The sequence below is a fragment of the Caretta caretta genome, chromosome 4 (genome assembly GCF_965140235.1).
Source record: "Caretta caretta isolate rCarCar2 chromosome 4, rCarCar1.hap1, whole genome shotgun sequence".
In the NCBI taxonomy this organism is placed as follows: Eukaryota; Metazoa; Chordata; order Testudines; family Cheloniidae; genus Caretta; species Caretta caretta.
The window spans coordinates 63,708,078-63,727,055 of record NC_134209.1 but is presented as its reverse complement, the minus strand read 5'-3'; the positions used below and the strand labels follow the sequence as shown (position 1 = coordinate 63,727,055).

At 41.1% G+C, this 18,978-nt stretch overlaps 1 protein-coding gene across 7 annotated transcripts in view; it reads left to right on the top strand.

Moving 5' to 3' along the window:
• The window catches only part of INPP4B (inositol polyphosphate-4-phosphatase type II B), a 476,089-nt gene that overhangs the window by 48,972 nt on the left and 408,139 nt on the right, over positions 1–18,978 (top strand). For 6 of the 7 annotated variants that reach the window (XM_048847033.2, XM_048847032.2, XM_048847027.2 and 3 more), the window contains exon 2: positions 15,164–15,228. The exons of the other annotated variant lie outside the window; for it this stretch is intronic. The gene's annotated coding sequence lies outside the window, so the exon portion shown is untranslated. The remainder of the gene's footprint in view (positions 1–15,163; positions 15,229–18,978) is intronic. 7 annotated transcript variants of the gene reach the window in all.

The following is an 18,978-nucleotide window of genomic DNA, read 5'->3' as shown; positions in this document are numbered from 1 at the left end:
AGGTTGAAGTTCTCCGACTGGTTTTTGAATGTTACAATTCTTGATGTCTGATTTGTGTCCATTTATTCTTTTGTGCAGAGATTGTCCGGTTTGGCCAATGTACATGGCAGAGGGGCATTGTTGGCACATGATGGCGTATATCACATTGGTAGAGGTGCAGGTGAACAAGCCTCTTATGGTGTGGCTGATGTGATTAGGTCCTATGATGGTATCCCTTGAATAGATATGTGGACAGAGTTGGCAACGGGCTTTGTTGCAAGGATAGGTTCCCGGGTTAGTGTTTTTGGTGTGTGGTTGCTGGTGAGTATTTACTTCAGGTTGCGGGGGCTGTCTGTAAGCGAGGACTGGCCTGTCTCCAGATCTGTGAGAGTGAGGGATTGTCCTTCAGGACTGGTTGTAGATCCTTGATGATGCACTGGAGAGGTTTTAGTTGAGGGCTGAAGGTCATGGCTAGTGGCATTCTGTTACTTTCTTTGTTGGGCCTGTCTTGGAGTAGGTGACTTCTGGGTATTCTTCTGGCTCTGTCAATCTGTTTCTTCACTTCAGCAGGTAGGTATTGTAGTTTTAAGAATGCTTGATAGAGATTTTGTAGGTGTTTGTCTCTGTCTGAGGGATTGGCACAAATGCAGTTGTATCTTAGAGTTTGGCTGTAGACAATGGATTGTGTGATGTGGTCTGGATGAAAGCTGGAGGCATGTAGGTAAGTATAGAGGTCAGTAGGTTTCCGGTATAGGGTGGTGGTTATGTGGCTATCGCTTATTAGCACTGTAGCATCCAGGAAGTGGATCTCTTGTGTGGACTGGTCAAGGCAGAGGTTGATGGTGGGTTGGAAATTGTTGAAATCATGGTGGAATTCCTCAAGGGCTTCTTTCCATGGGTCCAGATGATGATGTCATCAATGTAGCATAAGTAGAGTAGGGGCGTTAGGGGACGAGAGCTGAGGAAGCATTGTTTTAGGTCAGCCATAAAAATGTTGGCATACTGTGGGGCCATGGGGGTACCCATAGTGTCTGTCTCCCAGGGTGGATTTGATTTAAATCACTAGTCAGGAAGACTCATTTGGGTAGATAGAAAGATTAACCTAAATAATCTATACAGAAGCCCCTGGAACTCCATAAGATTGGGTCCCTAATCCATGAACTAATGGAACTCATTTAAAACTTTTCTTAAACATTACATGAATATATTGTCTCATACAATAGAATTGGAATTTATAATCCCTATTCCATGATGAGATATCATTGAGCTATAATGTATGTTCATTAAAACTATCTTTAGATAGGTTTTTTCCTCAAAAAGCATTTTATCAAAAAAATCAGATTTAAAAAAAAATCATTTTTATTGTCCCTGCTGTCTCCCCTCACCACTGACCCTGTACTATGGAAGATGTGTTCTTCCTGAGCTGACTTAATTTTAGTCAACCAGGGCAGAATTTTAAAGGAGTTACTGGGCGATAAGCAGTCCCCCGATTGGTTTGTCCATTCTGAAGTGTGGAGAAGAGGAGAGGGGAAATCATGAAGCCAAAAATTCTCCCTGCCTGTCCCAGTAGAAGAAACAATACAGCAATAGGAAATGTAATCTTCTATAGGGATTTTTTTTTTAATTTTTATTTTTTTTAGTGTTACAGCCCTGTCTGAGCTCCCCCCATGGGCTGTCACCAAGCTTCTATATTATACCCAAACATTGGATCTCATGCGCTTTTAATCCTACTGGGTCTGAGATGCTTCCAGACAGTGTCTTAGTCTGGCCTCTCTGGAATACTCCTGGGGAACAGACCCTCTGTCTAGTACTCCTGTTTTGGGATGTGGGACCCTCCAGGCCAGCTGCCCCAGACCACTGCTGACTTGTATACTTTAAGGTCAGAAGGGGCCATTGTGATAACCTAATTTGACCTCCTGCACATTGCAGGCGACAGAACCTCACCCACCCACTCCTGTAATAGACCCGTAACCTCTGTCTGAGTTACTGAAGTCCTCAGATCATGATTTAAAGATTTTAAGTTACAGAGAATTCACCATTTACATTTGCTGCAGAGGAAGGCGAAAAACCCCAGGGTCTCTGTCAGTCTGACCTGAGGGAAAATTCCTTCCTGATACCAAATATCATGATCAGTTTGACCCTGAGCATTTGGGCAAGACCTGCTGGGCAGATACCTGAGAGAGATTGTCTGTAGTAACTCAGGCTCCTCCCCATCTAGTGTCCTATGACCCGCAGTTGGGGATTTTTGCTGCTGGCAGTTGCCAATGGGCCACGTGCAATTTTAGGCAATCTCATCATACCAGCCCCTCCATAAACTTATCAAGCTCAGTCTTGAAGTCATTTAGTTTTTTTCCCCCACTGCTGCCCTTGGAAGGCTGTTCCAGAACTTCACTTCTCAAATGGTTAGAAACCTTTGCCTAATTTTGAGCCTAAACTTGTTGATGGCCAGTTTATAGCCATTGTTCTTGTGTCCACATTGGCGCTTAACTTAAGTAACATCTTCCTTTTCCCGCATGTCTCATCCATAGCTTAAGCACACTTGCTCTCTAGATCTCCACCTGAATGGGCACTCCAGTTTACTCTTTAAATCTTCATGGGCCTTGTGACCATTGAAACAAGGGATGTACAGACTTTGCAAAGGCACTTCTCAACCAGTCCCACTTTACTGATAGAGTAAGCACAAGAGATGCACAGATGTATGGAAAACTAACAAATACCTGCATGCAACATCACTGTGTTTTTGTCACCACTCCTAAGAGCACTTTGGATCCCAGTCAGTGCCTGTTTAAACGTCCAAGATCCTTCTGTGCCCCTTCTCCTTCTGCTCAGTCTTCTCTTGCCGAAGAGCCTCTTGTTAGCAACAGTTTCGAACACCTTGTCTCTTCCTGGCCTTCCTCTGGGGTTTTTCCGTTCTCCAGTCCTCTATATGTTGGGGCCAACAATATTCTATGTGTTCCTTACAATGGATAAGAGTTATTAACAAGTCAATAGTCTTTGGCTGCTAGTGCCCATTGTCCTATTAGGGGAAGGTTATTCAACTGTTGATGGTCTATAATGACTCTCCTGTTTGGGGCAGACACCCAGGTGCCAGACACTTCTTGTGGTAAAAGAAAGGGATGATGCAATCTCAAGTGACAATATACAGTGAAAGACATCCGGCCATGTCTAAAAAAAAAAAAAAAGTCTGCCCCCAAAATACAGTCCGTAACGATAAAACAAAACCAGCAGAAAATCCTGCTTAGCATACTAAGCCACTTGGAAAACATCTTAGCATACCAAAACTCCCCTTGTAGGCATATGCTATGGGCCAAGTAAGTTGTGCAGCCCAGAAAGTATCTGAATATTTTCTTCTGGATTGGGTCTATAGATTTCTTCAGCACTTAACTCTCTACTATTGGACTGTTTTAGGGGTTAATGCCTCCTTCTGTCTATGCTGTGTGACAGTCGCCACCGCACAGATCTCTCTGCAATACCAGTCCTTCAATGTACAACATGTGGACAAACTGCTGCACTTGCACGTTGAAGTCAGTGGGGTTCCATGTGGGCACAGTTGTTTGTTGTAAAGTGCAAGATCAGGGCCTATATGAGGAATGTATGATGATTAACAAAATTATGAGATGAGATAAGGATTGGGGAAATGGATTAGATTGAAAGGATAGGAATGGATAAGGAGTGCTGCTGTGATAAGGATAAAAGGAATATTGCTTTTGAAATGCAGGAAAAGAAATGGCACGACTGTATGAAAAACATTTAATCCTGCAAACACTTAGGTATATCTAGGGGATTACTTATGTAAAGTTTCGCAAATGTGTGTTTGCAGAGTTAGGAACTTGTATAGCAGAAGACAAACTAACATTTCTGCAATTTTACAATAATCAATGAAAATGTAGAAGATTACTGGGAAAAATAAAATATTTCATTGATTCTTATTTTGAATACCAGGTTCGTGACTGGTACACATTTCAAAGTACACAAAGTACTACTCCTGTACAGAGTCTGCATCCCACTCATGGTCCAATGGGAGTAGGTTGTGGTTTGGGAAGTAGGAGAACAGAAAAATGCAAAAAGCATGGACTGAAGAAATCTGATGATAAAAAGAGTTGGTACAAACAGGAGAAATTGGGAATAAAAGGAACGGAGGAAGGTACAAAATAGAATATTTCTTGTCCTTGGGCACAACAGCTTGAGTGGATCTTGATCTGGAGTTGTTGGTAGTAGTAGCTTTTCTGTAGAAGAAGATGCCACTGCTCTTTTGTTGAAGAAAAGAGCAGATTGTGGAGGCTTGTGATTAGTGGCAGAACTGTGCAGAGAAGTCACCATATGGCCTTTTGAACAGATAGAAGCACTAAAACCCATCTGAGATTAACTTCCCTGGATGTATATGGGCAATATCAAGATCTGTTACAAGGAAAAATCTTTCTTTGTTGAATGGTAAGATTTTAGCTGTTGTATGTTTTTATTCCTTGAATTTGGGGGGTGGGGGGAGGGAAGTTGTTTTGAGGATTGAAATGTTGAAAACTTTATTTCTGTGACTTTTCCCACCCCTCTTTCTGTTGTGACTCAGTCTCATAACAATTACAATTAAAGTTACATCTTATGCAGATTATACCCAGCATGAATGGCATGTGTAGCCTCCATCATAGCACCCTCTCCCACTAGTTTTTAAAAAAAGATATGGAATTAAAGTAGTTCAAAATATATAATTCAGACTAAAAATTTGTTTCCATTTATTAGGACTAGGGCTGTCGATTAATCGCAGTTAACGCGTGATTAACTCAAAAAAATTAATTGCAATTAAAAAAAATTAATCACGATTAATCGCACTGTTAAACAGTAGAATACCAATTTAAATTTATTAAATATTTTTGGATGCTTTTCTACATTTTCAAATATATTGATTTCTATTACAACACAGAATACAAAGTGTATAGTGCTCACATATTATTTTTGATTACAAATATTTGCACTGTAAAAATGATAAATAGTATTTTTCAATTCACCTCATACAAGCACTGTCGTGCAATCTCTTTATTGTGAAAGTGCAATTTACAAATGTAGATTTTTTTTTTGGGTTACATGATTGCACTCAAAAATGAAACAATGTAATACTTAGAGCCTACAAGTCCACTCAGTCCTACTTCTTATTCAGCTAATCGCTAAGACAAAAAAGTTTGTTTTCATTTACAGGAGATAATGCTGCTGGCTTCTTATTTACAATGTCACCTGAAATTGAGAATAGGCGTTCGTGTGGCACTTTTGTAGCCGGCATAACAAGGTATTTATATGCCAGATATGCTAAACATCCATATGCCCCTTTATGCTTCGGCCACTATTCCAAAAGACATGCTTCCATGCTGATGACACTCGTTTAAAAAAACAACAACGCATTAATTAAATTTTGACTGAACTTCTTGGGGCAGAATAGTATGTCTACTGCTCTGTTTTACCTGCATTCTGCCACGTATTTCGTGTTATAGCAGTCTCGGATGATGACCCAGCACGTTGTTCATTTTAAAAATACTTTCACTGCAGATTTGACAAAACGCAAAGAAGGTACCAGTGTGAGATTTCTAAAGATAGCTACAGCACTCAACCTAAGGTTTAAGAATCTGAAGTGCCTTCCAAAGTCTGAGATGGATGAGGTGTGGAACATGCTTTCAGAAGTCTTTTAAAAGAGCAGCACTCTGATGCGGAAACTACAGACCTCGAACCACCAAAAAAAAAAAAAAAAAAAAAAAAAATCAACCTTCTGCTGGTGGCATCTGACTCAGATGATGAAAGTGAACATATTTTGGTCTGCACTGCTTTGGATTATTATCTAGCTAGCAGAACCTGTCGTCAGCATGGATGCATGTCCTTTGGAATGGTGGTTGAAGCATGAAGGGACATGTGAATTTTTAGTGCATCTGACACACAAATGTCTTGCGATGCTGGCTACTACAGTGCCATGCGAACGAATGCCTGTTCTCACTTTTAGGTGACATTGTAAGCAAGAAGCAGGCGGCATTATCTCCTGCAAATGTATACAAACTTGTTTGTCTGAGCAACTGGCTGAACAAGAAGTAGGGCCTAACGTTTTACATTATTTTATTTTTTGAATGCTGTTTTTTTTGTACGTAATTCTACATGTGTAAGTTCAACTTTCATGATAGAGATTGCACTACAGCACTTCTATGAGGTGAATTGAATAATACTGTTTGTTTTGTTTTACAGCACAAATATTTGTAATCAAAATAAATATAAAGTGAGCACAGTATGCTTTGTATTCTGTGTTGTAATTGAAATAGTATATTTGAAAATGTAGAAAACATCCAAAAATACTTAAATAAATGGTATTCTATTACTGTTTAACAGTGCGATTAATCGCGATTAATTTTTTAATCACCTGATAGCCCTAATTAGGACTTAATATTTTTCTGAAAACACTGCAAGAAGTGCTCAAGAACAATAGCTCAGAAACTTTGACATTTTTCAAAGGGAGTTTCAAAGAGACACTTTTGCGCATTTAAAAATTATTTAAATTGCTTACCCTTAGGCTTTGCAGAATTTGATTTTTTTTAAAACATAATTTGTTGTTATTAAGAATTTTTGATTTTTATTGATTTAAATTTTCACTTGCAGAAGACTGGGTTTGAATGAATTTTAACAATGTTTGATTTTTTTTTTTTTTTATTTTCACATTCGCAGGAAGTTATGCGAGTCAGACAATTAACAACGGTACATGTTGAGATTCAAAAAGTTAAAGCTTTATAAATGTTGTTGGGTTTAGTATGTGGATGCTGTGTGGGGTTGATGGGCTGATATATACAGGAAATCAGACTAGATGATCTGGTTCCTTCTGGCATTTAACTCTATGACTCTAACGGTTAAAATACAAATTGTCAACGTTACGTGTCAAAATATCAAAGCAAATATCCTTAAATCAAGCAAATTAATTCTCAAGCAGCATTTTTCTTACTTTGCCTATCTGTACATTTCAGTTATTAATAATGAAAAATATTTGTTCATCAGTTTGTGTGTATTTGGTTAAATCTGCTTTTACCAATATTTACAAATAAAAACTGAATCCTTCCAAGCCTACTGATACTTAGTGTCATGGGGTGCCTCCCTCCAACACTCACCCTTGTATGCTGCATTGCACCCAGTACCCCTGACTGGTCTATCAGTCAATTATCCAGTTAGGTTGGTTCAAAACATGCACCCCCTTCATGGGATCTGATTAAGACTTTCTACAAATTATAACTCTTTTTTTTACTTGCCATAGGTTAGCCCGCTCTGGGGGGATATAAAAGTAAGTCTACACTGCACACTTCTTTCAGGAGGTGTAGAGTATGTACACTGCATGCCCCTATAGCATGGCTGTAAATAGCAGCATAGATGGTGATGTACTGCTTAGGTGAATAGATTAAAGACATGCCTGAATGCTGTGGCTGTGTACCCTACAGGGTCCTCTACTCACTCAAGCTGTGCCTCTCTGTCTACACTAGTATTTTTTGCAGTGTGATGTTTCACAGCTCTCTCCCTGCTGCTAGAGCCTTTCCTTGCCATCACCTTTCCCTGCTGCTGGCATCTTTCTTTGTGCTGGAGAAGGAGTCTTTGAGCTGCCAGAGCCTAACAGTGGGGAAAAGCTCTGGCAGTGGGGAAACAGCGGGGAACGACTTGGCAGCTCCCCAGTGCTTTGACTTTCCCCACTGCCTCCCCTCTGCCAGAGCCTTCCACTGACATGTGTAGCTACACAGTGTAGTGTGGAGGCAGCCTGCATTTCACTGCAGTGTGTAGCTATGCGGACCCCTACACAGTGACACAAGTGGTGTGCTGTTAGATACAGCTTTTGAGTCCTGGTTCAGGAAAACCCCCCCCCCCATCCCCCAAGGCTCCTTTCCTGGAGCTGGACTTATGTTTAATGGTCACTTCCTCAAAGCAGGAATCCCAAGCTCTTCTTCTTGGAGCTGGGTTGTAAGTTAGCCACTGTAGGACCTTAGCCAGGCTTCTCCCTCAGCTGGTCCTTTCCCCCCAGTTAATCTTCAGGCTCAGAGGATCCAGCAGGCAGCCGCTTTCTGCTGGTGTCTGCCCTGCTCTGTGGGCGGCAGCATTTATGCTGATCGCCTTCTCCCAGCTTATCACCATTTGGTTGGTTAAGAGGGGAGTCTTTCCCTGCCCACTCTGCAAGGCTCCTGTCCCTTACAAGACAAAGTGACAGGATTTCCTCCCAAGCACCACCTAGTCCTGGGACCACTTCCTCTTTCTCATTACCTCCTAGGTCATTGTGTATGTAGATTGGACCTTTCAAAATCTTAAAGGGCCGCTTATTTGATGGGGTGGAATGACCACTAGGCACCATTATGCTTAAGTGGGTGGACTCCCTGTCACACTTGGTATATTTTGTTGAGTTATAATTCCAATTTGAGAGATGAAAAGATTGTGTATTTTTTCTACATGAATGTGTACTTGTGTACTCTAGCTCTTTTGTTGCCTTCATTCTACAGGTGAGCATGGCATATGCATGTTACTAGTTACGTTGTTAAAACTGTGTGTGCAGAAAGTACTGTTTAAAATACATTTTACTTGATCCTGCATTAACTAGTAAAAACAGAGAAAAGCTAAAATGCTTTTTTTCTTTTAATCAGATTTGACAGTGGTACCTATTTTAACCTTGGTTTGTCCATCAATCATATCTTTCATATTTTGAATGACTGTACAATGCATGGAATGCACAAGAAATCCTGTATGAAATCACGATACATTGCAGCATCTTTTTTTAATATTTCAGTTGACCTTGTCTGCTATTTAGATCTTACTTACCTTCAAAAAACTCAGTAGCATCATTATCCTCCTCCTCCATATCTTACTCTTCCTTCTCCTCTTCACTGACTATCTAATGAGGTTTAATACCAAAGATCTGGCTTCACTGGCCAAAAGGCCATCAGCTTGTTTTGACAAGGAAGAAAAACTGAAGATCTGCAGAGTGGTCAAGGATGGAAAATGAATAGGTATCAATTTGTAGTGAAAATTATTTGTTGCTGAGGCACGTTTTGCTGCTACTGTCCGCTTACAGTGTCAGTAATTACATATTTGTTAGTGTTTTCTGTTTTTTTCATTGTTGATGCTTGAGTGGTGCTAAACTCTTTTCTAAATAATGGCTTTTATGCTTTAGCTGTGGATTAGGATCTCACTGGCATATGCAAACAGAGATGAAATTAATAGTCCTCTGGCTGCTAACTAGATTAATGTACATTCGGGAAAGAGTAGTTTATTATCCTCGTTTTATGGTTTTTTAAATAGGTTGGATAGCGAGGTGTCCTCAATATATATTTTACATGGAACACAGTAGAAGGTATTATGCAACCCTTCCTTTCCAACTGTCCAGAACAGGAAAATAAAAAAACAACAACCTGAAATAACTGTTGGGGACCTTTAAAAATAATCTGACTTGTTGTCAAGTGGATGTTACTCATGATGTGCTTGTATTTCAAGATGTCTGTAAAATGGTGCTGAGAAAAAAATAAAGCAAGCTGTTAGATTTATTCAGATTTAGGGGGTATGTACTGAGGTACATGCACACTGATGCTATAAATAAAAATACATGCCTTCTTTCACCTAAAATTGTTGTGGCTATGTTGACCTTATGCTCAAATAAATTTGTTAGTCTCTGAGGTGCCACAAGTATTCCTTTTCTTTTTGTGAACAGTGTAGTCATTCCTATAAAATCCAGCATTACTGTATACGTGGCCTCCATTCTGTACTATTCCAAGAAATGGAATTTAGGATTGCAATGATCTGTGCAACATGTTGATTTGCATTGTACTGACTGCTAGTCATCAGTCAGTAGTAGCCGTAACTTTTCGATTTCTAGTTTCTCACAAAAAAACCCAATCATTTCCTGCTTTATCCAACTTTCATAGCTTGGTTCCCACCTCCTGCACAGGTTTCTCCTGGCTTTTATGGTAATATACTTAATAAGTCGTTCAATTTCCAGTGAGCTTGAATAAATATTTGTTCCGTGGACTGTGTTAGGAAATCACTTCTGGTTAGCTGTAAAATCATCCCTAATATAATAATTTCAGCAACAGAGAATAGGCTTTATTTTTACTTGGCCTATAGGATCTCAACTTGTGATTGTTTGAGAGAGCCTATGGGTCAGGTTATCGATTTTAAGGCCAGAAGGGAACATCATTGTCATCTAGTCCAACCTCCTGCATGTTGCAGGCCACAAATACCTCACCCACTGCTCCTGTAATGGACCCATAGCTTCTGGTGAGTTACGGAAGTCCGCTAATCATGATTTAAAGACTTCAAGTTACAAAGAATCTGCCATTTGCATTACTTTAAACCTTCAAATTACCCGTGCCCCATACTGCAAAGGAAGGCAAAAAACACTCAGGGTCTCTGCCAATCTGACCTGGGGCAAAATTCCTCCCCAATCCCAAATATGGTGATTGGTTGTACCCTGAGCATGTGGGGCAAGACCCACCAGCCATACATGTGGGAAAGAATTCTCTGTAGTAACTAGAGCAGGGGCGGGCAAACTTTTTTGGCATGAGGGCCATATCGGGTTTCCGAAATTGTATGGAGGGCTGGTTAGGGGAGGCTGTGCCTCCCCAAACAGCCAGGCGTGGCCCAGCCCCTGCCCCCATCTGATCCCCCCTGATTCTTGTGCCCTGACGGCCTCCCCAGGACTCCTGCCCCATCCAACCGCCCCCGCTGCCCCATCCAACCCCTCCTCTCATTTCTGACTGCCCCACCAGACCCCTGCGCATCCAGCCAACCCTCCTCCCTGACCCTGACCCCCTCCCACCACTCCATCCAACTCCCCCTCTCTTTCCTGACTGCTCCCGCGGAACCCCTGCTTCCATTCAACTGCCCTCTAACTGCCCCAACCGCTATCCACGCCCCTGCCCCCTTACCACCACGTCAAACTCCCCTGCCCTCTATCCAACCTCCCCCCGCTCCCTACCCCCTCACCGTGCTGCCTGGAGCACCGCTGGCTGGCAGCGCGACAGCCACGCTGCCCAGAGCGCCAGGACAGGCAGCTGTGCCACCCAGCTGGAGCCACCTATGCCACTGTGCGGCACAGAGCACCGGGTCAGGCCATGGTTCTGCAGCTGCGCTGCCCGGCAGGAGCTCGCTGCCCTGCCGCCCGGAGCATTGCACCAGCAGCGCAGTGAGCTGAGGCTGTGGGGGAGGGGGAACAGCAGGGGAGGGGCCAGGGGCGAGCCTCCCAGGCCAGGAGCTCAGGGGCCAGGCAGGAGGGTCCCGCAGGCCAGCTGTGGCCCGCGGGCCATAGTTTGCACACCTCTGAACTAGAGCTCTCCCCATCTAGTATCCCATCACCAGCCATTGGGGATATTTGCTGCTAGCAATCGCAGACTGGCTATGTGCTATTGCAGGCAATCTCATCATACCATCCCCTCCATAAATATATCAGGCTCAGCCCTTAAGCCAGTTAGGTTTTTTGCCCTCACTGCTCCCTTGGAAGGCTATTCCAGAACTTTACTCCTCTGATGGTTAGAAACCATCTAAATTTCAAGCCTAAACTTGTTGATGGCCAGTTTATAGCCATTTGTTCTTGTGTCCACATTGGCACTTAATGTATGTAACTCCTCTCCCTCCCTGGTATTTATACTTCTGATGTATTTATAGAGAGCAATCATATCTCCCCTCAGACTTTTTTTGGTTAGGCTAAACAAGCCAAGCTCCTTGAGTCTCCTCTCATAAGATGGATTTCGATTTCTTTGATCAGCCTAATAGCCCTACTCTGCACCTGTTCCAGACTAAAGATAACTTTCTTAAATGTGGGGGGACCAGAATTGCACGCAGTATTCCAGAGGAGGTCTCACTCGTGCCTTGTATGATGGTACTTGTGATGTTGTACTCCATATGCTTTTATGAAAATACATTATATTCACACTCATTAGCGTAACTGGAATATGCTTCATGAAAAAGGTCTCTTGTAAAATATCATTGCAATGCTTAATATCTACTGAGGGTGGTCATCCAGTTTATATAAATGTATCTTTCTTGCATCTGAAACTAGAAATATGAAATATAACTCTGAGGTCCTATTGTAATTATGCAAAGTGTGGGCCATTTATGGTGGTTTGGAATCTTGATGGCTCCCATTAACCAGGACAATTGACTGTAGATGGCTCTGTTTACTTGCAAGCCTTCCTGTGAGTCAGGCCCGGAAGAATGAAGGCTTGGGGTCTCACAGGACATGTGACCATGTCACCTGGGACTGGAATCCATCTTAAACCTGGTGCTTTTCCATTTAGAAGGAGGGGTTGGGACCCAGAGAGACAAAAGATTCCCGCCATGTACCAAAACTATATTAAGGGGTGGAACAGAACAAAGGAGGCTGCAGTCATGAGAAATCCCCTAGCTATCACCTGAGCTGAAACAAGAACTGTACTGGGGAAAGGATTGGGCCCGGACTAGAAAGGAGTCTAGTCTGTGAAAGAAGCTTATTGGAACATCTTTGAGGGTGAGATTTACATGCATTTAGTTTCCCACTGTATTAGGATTAGACTTGCGTGTTTTTGTTTCATTTTGCTTCGTAATTTATTTTGTTCTGTCTGTTATTACTCGGAACCACTTAAATCCTACTTTTTATATTTAATAAAATCACTTTTTGCTTATTATTGAATCCAGAGTAAGTAAGTAATTCCTGGGGGAGAAAACAGATGTGCATGTCTCTCTGTCAGTGTTCTAGAGGGTGGACAATTTATGAGTTTACCCTGTATAAGCTTTATACAGAGTAAAATGGATTTATTTGGGGTTTGGACCCCTTGGGAACTGGGTGTCTGGGTGCTGGAGAAAGGAGCACTTTCTAAGCCGTTTTCCGTTAAGTCTGCAGTTTGGGGGGGATATGGTTCAGAGCCTGGGTCTGTATGGGAGCAGACTGGCATGTCTGGCTCAACAAGGCGGGGTTCTGAAGTCCCAAACTGCCTAGGAAAACGGGCTCAGAACTAGTCTCAGCACATCCGGTGACAGTCCCAAGGGGGTCTCTGTGACCCAACAGTACTAACACTTCCCTATCTGTACTGGAAATAGCTAGCCTGATGAATCTTAGGATTGCATTAGCCTTTTTCACAGCTGCATCACACTGGCGGTTCGCAGTCATCCTGTGATGAAACAGTACTCCCCAGGTCTTTCTACTCCTTTGTTGTTTCCAACTGATATGTCCCCATCTTATAGGAAAAATTCTTTTTGTGAGTACCTAAGTGAATGACCTGCACTTCGCACTATTAAATTTCATCCCATTTCTATTACTCCAATTTACAAGGTCATCCAGATCTTGTATGATATTCTGGTCCTCTTCCGTATTGGCAATAGGTCCCAACTTTGTGTCACCCACAGATTTTATTAGCGCACACCTACTTTTTGTGCCAAGGTCCTGAATAAAAATCTTAATTAAGATTGGTCCCAAGACTGATCCCTGAGGAACAATATTAGTAACTTCCCTCCAGCCTGACAGTTCACCTTTCAGTGTAACCCGTTGTAGTCTCCCCTTTAACCAGTTCTTATGCACCTTTCAATTCTCATACTAATCCCCATCTTTGATTGTCTGGTCTTGCTCCCTGAATAGTTGGGTAAGCTCATTGGGTCAAATTAATCTTTAATCTTTAAAAGTGTTCCAGATACTTACTAGCCAGGGAGCTGAATCTAATTGCCATGGTTTGAGGAATGGGGCTCCCCAACAAGCTTTCCAGAAAGCTTGTTGGGGAGCCCCATTCCTCAAACCATGGCAATTAGATTGTTGCTGGTGAGAAATAATACAGCATCTATCCCCAGCTCTTGGAGGGTGCTAGGATTTTTACCAGAGTGCTGTCCCTGAATTCTGCTCATAGGTATTATCTGTTTTATCAGACCCTGGCTAGTGGATACTTGATACATTTGCAGGAACCCTATTCCATCCCATACTGGCTACTGGTAGGAAAAAGATGCTCTCCTCTTCTCTTTTGCCCTCAGTTCCAGAACCTTCTGCTGCAAGTTGGAGAAAGGTGTCTAACATTTTTCTACCCATCCCCTATCCTGAAGTGTTTTTTTGTTTTTGTTTTTTTTTAAGGTTCTATCTCCCCATGAATAACTCCAGTGTCTTCTCTGTTGCTGCTGAAAACTTTTCCCTAGCAGCAGAAGCAATAAAAATGGGTACGGTTCTTGTCTGCTTCACTGCTGCCCACTGGGTTCTGAAGAGTTGTACTTAAACTGACCAGAAATCTTGTTTGTCTCTCTCAAAAGCTGTGAGTATCTGAGGATACTGGAACCACTGCGATTGGGTCACATTCTTTTCTGTATAGGTTCTTATACTTCGGTAGAATATCCTCACATCCATACATACTAGAAATTTAATGTCTTTAAGGGAAAACGGTGTGCTGAAATTGATCCTCTAGGTCCCATTGCTTGCAAGGGCAAGCTTCCCGTTTTCTAGTGGTGCATTACCAAGTGGATTTTTCAAGACTTGCCTATGTAGCTTCATTGACATCAATGATGTTAACACCAAGAGCAAAGAAATGGACATATTAGAGTGGATGAGTGATCTGTCTTGTCAATATCCTGTCTCTAACAGTGGTCAGTACCAGATGCTTCAGGAAAGGTGGAAGAATTCCATAGTGGGCAGCTAGGGAAGAATCTGCCCATAGGAAATGTTTCTTCATACCGTGCAGCAATTAGAGCATGGCTTATGCCCTTCCAAACTTTTTTTTAAAAATCTTCTGTAGTGTTGCTGTGGATATTCCCATTTCTCATATAAATGTGGATGCAGTTGATCTAAATAGCCTACTTTTCTATTTTATAATCATTATTCCATTGAAGGAAGGTGATCTAATATATCAGTATCTAATATCATCTGTCATTTTAGCTTCTGAGCAGTTTAGTAGCAAGCTGTTCAATGCTAAAGTCTCAGTCTCTGCTCTTGAGTGAGAAAAGGGAGAGAAGCAAAGAAAACACAGTTGAATATATGCCGCAGTCACCAATTCGCTCAGCAGCAGGTTAGAAGAAACCTTCTGGGAAGTTATCTGGCATTTAACAGCATGTTGTACATAGGAGCTGCTGAGTAAAGCTGATTTTTTTTTGTTTGTTAATGATTTTCTTCTGACCTTTATTATTAATGCATATTCTTTAAGAAGCATTTAATGTGTGGAGACAAAAGGTTGTTTTGATTAATCTCTTACTTCTTTGCATATAGAACCAAGAGAGAGATGGTGTCGGCTGAAAGGAAATCTGCTATTTCTAATGAAAAATAAGACCAAGGTAATTCATTTTCTTACTGATTTTCCTCACATTTTGTTCTAATCTTCCTGAACTTGACTAATCCTTTTTACATGATAGTTATTGGCATTGTGTTTTTAGGGATAGGAAGATTTGACTATTATTAGAGCAATTTTAAAAACAACAACTCAGTGACAACGTAAGGTATTCCCCAGTGACATCAACAGTATTTTAGTTGCATTACATATGATTTAAGGCCTGATTCTGCATTCACTGTATAGTGGTATAAATCCAGAGTAACTCCATTGACTTCATTGGTGTAAATGGAATTAGAATTTCACCCTTAAATGCAATACACAGGTAATGCACAAGATTTCAGCCCCTTATAACAATCATTAGTGCTTGTTTGTAGCTGAACTTGCTATGAAGTTAGGGGTTACTTTCTCCCTTCTGTGTGCACAAACAGTTGCTTTTAATGTAAAGAATAGTTATGTTCCCAGAATGAAGGACTCCCTAAATTACCCCTGCCAGGTAATAAGCACTGAATGCCCTCACTTCTGAATGACTTTAATGGGAGTTGAGAGTGCTTGGTATCTGGAATGACCAGGCAATAAGTGTGGAGTGGCTCCTTTCCTAGCCTATTATATACATGGTTTTGTAGCTGGCTGAAAACTTTCATGCAATGCTAAAGAGTTGAGGCAATGAAAATGAAACTTGACATCACCTGTCATTAATTATAGGTATTTTATATTCTGTTCCTGGAATATCTTGGTAGTGTATGGGCCACTGCCTGCATAGAAATGATAGTGATGTTTGATAGATTGTGTATTCTGTTTGAAAGATTTTCAACATGATGTAGCAGCTTACGTTAGTATAGTAATGTGCCAATATAGTATACTTGTGAAGCACTACACAAGAGCATGAATATGATAGATTTGTGTGTTTGTGCATACAGACAAGGTGATGTAGCATGGCATAAAGGTTTTATTGGTGTGAGTTTTTTGTGTGACTGCGCTACTCCTGATCAGTGAAATCAGCATAGATTTTGCCTCGCGTGGCAGGATTTGAATTTAATGGATAGATGTCAATTGCAGCTGACACACTGAAACTGGAGTGTGGGGCGTGGGAATACTGATTGGTAACCATGGGCAGGAGTGCAGCCTCTTCCCTTTGCATCTGCAGGAATCAGGTGTCACTGGCCCTGCTGTAGGTCAGTGAACCCTCTGCAGCCCTGCTATCATGGGCTCACTCCTGTGACAGCTGGGCCGCAGAGGGCTCCCTACACCTAACCCCTGCAGGTGAAAGAGAAGTCTATGGTCCTGGTGGGGCAGAGCAGAGATGCTCAGCCAGGACTGCAAGAAGGAGGACGGAAGCCACCTTGCTGCTGAATGGCTCCTCCCTGGGCAGGGATCAGTGCTAGGCCTGACATTCAACCCTTTTTCACCAGTGATCTGGAAGTAAATATAAAATAATTGGTAATTAAAATTAGCTATTTGTGGGTAACTCAAAAGATTGGAAGAATAGCAAAGAATGATGATGGGGCCCGTTCAAACAAAATGCATTTAATACAGCCAAATGCAAAGTCCTACATCTGGGAATGCAGGCCCTACAGAATGGGGACTGTATTCTGGAAAGAATACTGAACGAGGGGACTTGATTACATTGTATAAGTACCTTAAAGGGGAGAAAATACCAAGGTACTTACAGGGCTCTTTAATCTAGCAGCTAAAGGCAGAGCAAGAACCAATGGTTGGAAGCTGATGCCAGACAAATTCAAATTTGAAATATAGTGCACATTTTTAACGGTGAGTGTGATTAACTGTTGAAGCAAACTAGCAAGGGAAGTGGTGGATTCTTCATCTCCTCAATTTCTTCAAATCAAGACAGGATGCCTGTGTGGAAGATATGCTTTTAACCAAACAGAATTATTGGGCTCAATACAGGGGCAACTGGGTAAAATTGAATGCCCTGTGTCATTTAATGGCCTGAGATAAGACTTTTTAGAAGTCATTAGTGTCTATTGTGTAAATCCTTCTTAGTTTGGAATTTAACGATCCAACAGAAAGAACCATTACGGTATATTAGGTAAATTTGTCCACGTTCATGCACACTAAATTTATGTTGCTTAGATGTTTCAGGTGTGTGCGCGCGCACACGCATGTGCATGCTCTTAGGAACAGAGTTAGCCAATGTTTACACCTTCTTACATTATATTCTTATGTTTTAAAAAGTTACAGTATGCCAAAAGAAATTAAGTTACATGGACTGCTGTTCTCAGTTTTTAAATCCAAGCTATTTTCAGTGCTAAAAGTATTGACAAGTTCAGGCTGCAGTGAATTTATGTGGTAGTTTCCTAACACTCTGAAAACAAGGGATTTATACTGAAACAATGACAGACTAAGCTGTACTAGGGTTAATGAGAATGCTATGATGCACCGATTGCCTGGGAGTGTTAAGTAAAAGGGGTGAAAGTATTGTTTTGAAACTGGGTCTGTGATGAATTACCTTCCTTAAACTGAATGCGTAGCTGAGTCTAGGAGGGTTTGTAGACAGGATAAATGAGCAAGTCTAAATGCTCATGCTGTCAATAATCCCAAGACTTCTTGCAATCTTTGTAAAAGCTTAACATAAATTACATTGTTATAGTATTTATCACAAGTCTAATGTGTTACTGACAGTTGACAGAAAAGCATCAAAGTAAAATTGCAGATTGACTCATAAATCAATGACCACAGCCTTGTGCAAGGTTGAAATAATAGAATAATGACATATTTCTTATGGTTCTGATGTGACTTGCATATCTGATGCAACTGTGAAAATGTTATTTAGGTTTCATGGCATGGTGGGTGCGTGTTCTGAAATGGGAGACTGTCAATGAATCCTGTATGCATTCAAGCCAAAAATAAACATGCCTTTCAGCATTTCAACATATTTTATTTTCATATGCAATTTATTATTTAGTTTCAGTATTTTTAATATGGTTATTTAGTGACATTTTATTATTCATATTAAGGTGATGAAGCTTTTCTTTTCTGAATTGTGAAAGGTCTTTGTATTGTAAGCCAATGAACTCTATTGGGGATCACTTAGAAGTAAAAGCCTCTCTTTTGGCTAAGGATATAGTTTTTGTAAATTATTTTTCAGCCGTGATTTCAGTTTCCAGGAGCATGCTCAGTGTCTGCCTAAGTGCTTGGGCCTGAGCAGTTCTGACCACACTAAGGCCCCAATCTGGCCATCACTTTTATGCAAATACTTAACTTTACACATTTGAGTTGCCCCTTTTAAGTTGGAATTAGTAACATGCATAAAGTTAAGCACATAGATAAGAACTTTCAGGATAAAATGATGGCATGTGTCAGACAATGTCTAGTAAAGAATTGGTTATGCATTGGCATAAAATATACGAACAAATAATTTCTGCTAAAAGAAGGGATGTTAATGCCTACCGAGGCTTTCTGGCCCTGGTTTATCAAGGTATTTAAGCACATGCCTAACTTTAAGCATGTGAGTTGTCCCATTCAGCACAATGAGACTACTTGCATATTTTAAAATTAAGCATGTGCTTAAGTACTTTACCGAATCGGGCCTCCATTTTTAAACCAGGTATTGTGTGTTATATTGTTCCTCAATCAGCTCCCGAATGTTTCTCTACTCCTTTTGTATATCTTCTCTCAGATAGTTGTTTGGTTTATTTAAAACAACAACAACAACAAAACAACACAACAACAACAAAAACCCTTCCTCTGACTGTTATATATGTATGTTTCCAACAATTATTTCTGTAATTTTAAT